Here is a 4,912-nt window from a genome sequence, read left to right as displayed (position 1 = left end):
TAAAAAAAAATTATGATTTGAAGACCTTTTAAAGATATTTGACTGTTTAAAACAAGATGAGTATCAGTGCATTATGGGGTGTATAACATAAGCAGAACTAAAATATATAACAACAGTAGCACAAAGGCCAAGAGAAGAGAAATGGAGGTATACTGATGTAAGAGTCTTCTGTTATATGTGAAATAGTAATATCACTTGGAGGTAAACTATAAACTATAATTTACTATTCATAAAATATAAACTAAAGACGTATACTAAAAACTTAAAGCAAACACTGAAGAAACAAAAATTTATAGCTAATAAAGCCACAGATAAGATAAAAGTGCATCATACAGAATATATCATTAATACAAAAGAAGTCAGAAAAAAAGAAGCCCAAAGAACAAATATGACAAAAGGAAAACAAATGGAAAGATGATAAATCTGAGTCATCACATTAAAAATAAATGGTCTGAACACCCCAATTAAAAGTATTTCAAATGAAATGTAACAGCAGACCCAAGTATACACGATATATTATCTGTAAGAAATCTACTTAAAGTATAAAGATGCAGGTTATGCATAAAAGGATATGTCAATAAACTAAATGATTTAGACAAATAGAAAATCCTAGAAAAACACTTAACAAAACTGACTCAAGAAAAAATAGGTAAGCTAGATAGACCTATAGCAAGAAAATACTTTGCATTAGTAACTTAAAACCTTTTAATAAAGAAAAAACCCAGACTTAGATGGCTTTATCGGTGAATTCTACAAAATGTTTAGAGAATTAACACAGACTGTTCCCCCCCAAATAGAAGAGGTAACACTTCCCAATTTATGATATAGTGGCAGTATAACCTGATACCAAAACCAGACAATGGCATCAAAAGAAAACTATAAATCATGTTCTTTATGAGCATAGATAGAAAATCCTCAACAAAATACCACCAACCAAATCTGGTATTATATAAAAAAGAGTATGCATCATGACCAAGTGAGATTTATCCCAAGAATTCAAAATTGCAAAAAACAATAAAATTCATATACTCACTCATAGAATAAATAATAAAAAACACATGATCATCTCAATAAGTATAGAAAGAATTTAATAAAAGACTTTTTTATGATTAAAAGAAACTCAACAAACTAGTGATAGAAGGGAACCCCATGACCTAAAAAAAGTTGAGGTACAAAAAACCCACAACTAACAGCAAGGTAATGGAAAAGAATTGAATGCTTTCTCCTTGAGATCAGAAACAAGATAAGGATGGTCACTCTTGTCACTTCTATAAAACATTGTTTTGGACATTCTAGACAAGAAACTTAATCAAAAATAAAAATAAAAAACAAAAGACATCCATATTGAAAAGGAAGAAGTAAAACTGCCTCTCCTTGCAGATGACAAGTATACTTGTATATAAAAATTTCTAAGGAATCCACATGCAAAAAAAGCTATTAGAAGTAATAAATGAAAAGCAAGGTTGTAGAATAAAAGATCACTATACAAAATCAATTATATTTCTATACATTAACAATAAACAATGCAAAACAAAATAAACCATTTATAGTAGAATTGATAAAAATAAAATACTTAGGAATAAATTTAACAAATGAAGCAAAATGCTTGTACCTTGAAAACTAGGAAACATTACTGAAGGAAATTGAAGTAGACCTAAATAAATGGAAAGACAGCCCATAACCAAGAATTAGAAGACTTAATATTATTAAGAAGCCAATACTCCCAAAATTGATCTAAAGATTAATGCAATTCTTGTCAAAATCCCACCTGGCTTCTTTGTAGAAAATGACAAGCTGATCTTGAAATTCATATGGAAATGCAAAGGGCCCAGAATAGCCAAAACAATCTTGGAAAAGAAGAAGTTGGAAGACTCACATTTCCTAATTTCAAAATTTAGTACAAGGCTACAGTATCAAGACATTATGATGCTTGACTAAAATAGGCATGTAGATAAATGGAACTGAGTTGAAAGCCCAGAAATAAACCCTCAGGTTTATGGTCAATTGATTTTCCACAGTGGTGCCAAAATAATTCAATAGGGAAAGAATAGTCTTTCAGAAAAGGTCCTCTAGGAGAGGGTACCAGAAAAATGGCACTACTGCAAACCCATAGCCAGAAAGGGAAGGAGCCAGAGGAACAAATAATACAACTTTACTCTCCTTTAACCCTTTGGTACCACTGGTACATTATGATACCTCAAATTTAGCCAGAACAACCACTCACAGGTCAAGGAGCACAGATTATACATCTCATAAATGACAACTTCCTTTCGACATACAGAATGAGAACAGAGAAAATTGAGAGATTAAATTAGATTAGTCCCACCTTGATAATCCAGGTTATTCTCCCTATTATGAAATCCTTAACCTCAGTCATACCTATAAAGTCCTTTTTGCCATGTAAGGTAACATATCCACTGATTCTGGGGATTAAGGCATGGATATCCTTGCAGTGCCATTATTTTCCCTACTACTCTCTGTTGATTCATTCTTTTGATATGATCTAAAATAAATAATAACTGCACCACACACAAGAAACATTTACACAAACGTTCATAATTGTTATTCATAATAGCCAAAAAGTAGAAATAATTCAAATGTCCATCAACTGGTAAATGAATAAAATGTACTATATCCATAAAATGCAATTATTATTAGGCAATAAGGAGTGATCCACTGATACATGTTACAATGTAGATAAGCTTTGAAAATGGTATGCCAAGAAGCCATTACAAAAGACTACATATTATATGATTCTATTCTATGAAATATCCAGAATAGGTAAATCTGCAGAGACACAAAGTACATTAGTATTTGTTTGCCTAGGACTCTGGGGTGAGGAGTCTGGGGAAAATGATGAGTGACTGCTAATGGGTACAGAGTTTCTTTCTGGGGTGATGAAAATATTTTAAAATAAGTGAATTATATTTCAAAAAGTTATTAAAAAGAAGTCTGCCTGAAAAACTAAAGTATTATATAGTGTTTGTGGTCAAGATAACAGGTCATCTTTAGGGGAGAAAGGAGGAAACGGTTGGAAACAACTTGAGGGGAACCGCTGGTGTATATTAACAATATTCTATTTCTTGACTAAGTGTGGTTGCATGAGTGTCCACTTTGCTATCATTCAATGAGCTCTACATTTAGGATTTATGCACTTTTCTGGATCTATGTTATACTTCAAAATAAAAGTCTATATAATTTTTTAATAATAACGAATATGTTCTACCCATGACAAAAAAAAAGAAGTAACAATAATTTGGAAATATCGTAATGGTGACAGGGCTGTAATAGTGATAGAAAGAAGTAAAGAGACATATGAAATATTTAAGTTAAAATCCACCAGGAATTGGATGTGTATTGAAAAGCAAAAGAGAGGATGATGTTAAGGATTACCTTTAGCTTCATTGCTGTCGGGTAGATTTCCTTTTCAGCAGCAAGCATCCTAGATTCAGGTGGATTTCAATCTACTGGGTCTGAGATGTATTTAAGACTTCCAGTTGAAGACATCAAATAAGAGCTTTACAAACATGTTGGAGCTCAGATGAGGCATCCAATTTGGACAGTCTGCTAGACTTTCCCCAATGCCTCTTATTATATATACCCCATATCCTCTCCTCCCTTCTGTATGTCCAAAGGAGTTTTTCCTTTATGAGGTGCATCAACTGTATCTCTTGACCTTTGGGCAAGTTATCCTGGTTGAGTTTTTTCAGTGGGAAATGCCAGATCAGAGGATGGAAGGAAAGTAAAGTTCATGCTGAGGGGTAGTAAAAGCTCCCAGGCTTTGCTAGCCCCAGAGTGCTTTACCATCTCTTTTTGGGTTTTGGTTTCTCTATACCAATACAGATTTCTGTAAATAGTCCTTTATTAGACTCTCCTTAATTGGTCCATTTCAATGTACCATCTGTTTGCTGTCATGATCTTAAGTGATTCAGTAATTGGCACAAGAAGTGGCCCCAGGAAACACTCTTAAAATAGGTCCTTGGGATGGGTAGCTAGCATATTTGAGAGCTCACAGATAGCTTCTTTGCTTTGGGAAATGGGACACTGATAATCTCTGGCATGCTGTGACATCGTGATTAGTCAAATAATCACTGGTGGTGGCATAAGATGAAGCACAGATGCATTGAAGGCATTAGGAGATCAAGTGGCTGTGGCACTTAGTCACTATGGCAACAATGGTTATTACAAAGATTGTAGCAAAGCAAAGAAAAAAATTAAAGGTCTGCCTCAGACCATGAATGAAAAATCAGAAAGCTTCTGTGGAAACTCGAAAGAGTCCCTTATCTCTGGTAGCTACAGGGCAGATATGAATGAGAATCAAGCCCAAGGACTGAATATAATTGCAAGGTTGTTAAAGCCAACTAAATGAAAAAATCAGCCACATATCTATGCTACGATAAAGGCACTCTTGGAAAAAGATTAGGACCCTGTGATATTTGGGCAGACAAGGGAAAAGATAAACATTTCAAATTTCTGAATTTCAGGTATACTCAACTGAGATTTGAAAGGTAATGACTTGGGCTTAGTTACCCGTGGAGTGGTTTTCACATCCAAAAGTCTAATTAATTGAAGTTTGGGCTCAACAATGGCTAACAATCAATGAGGAAGTAATGCTAGAAATTTTCAGACAATGCAGTGGCTCTCAGCCTTGGCTGTACCTTGCAGTCACAGAGGAAACCTTAAAAGAAAATAAAAATTAATGTCTAGGTACCACCCATGTAGAGTGTGATTTTAACATTCTGGTGTAGATCCTGGGCATTGTGTTTCTGAAGCTGAAGCCTCTGTTGAAAATCATTGGTGATGAAGGCAAAATCTCAATGTTTAAGGATATGAGAATATTAGAGTAGATTTATTATGTGTTACCACATCAGCTTCCCTATACCAATCACCCTGAAAGTGCATGGAGGACACT

This window comes from Eumetopias jubatus, unplaced genomic scaffold, assembly GCF_037043125.1.
Source record: "Eumetopias jubatus isolate StellerSeaLion01/CBP00866 unplaced genomic scaffold, mEumJub1_p1.0 scaffold_2, whole genome shotgun sequence".
Lineage (NCBI taxonomy): Eukaryota > Metazoa > Chordata > Mammalia > Carnivora > Otariidae > Eumetopias > Eumetopias jubatus.
Note: the sequence above shows the minus strand (reverse complement) of the source record.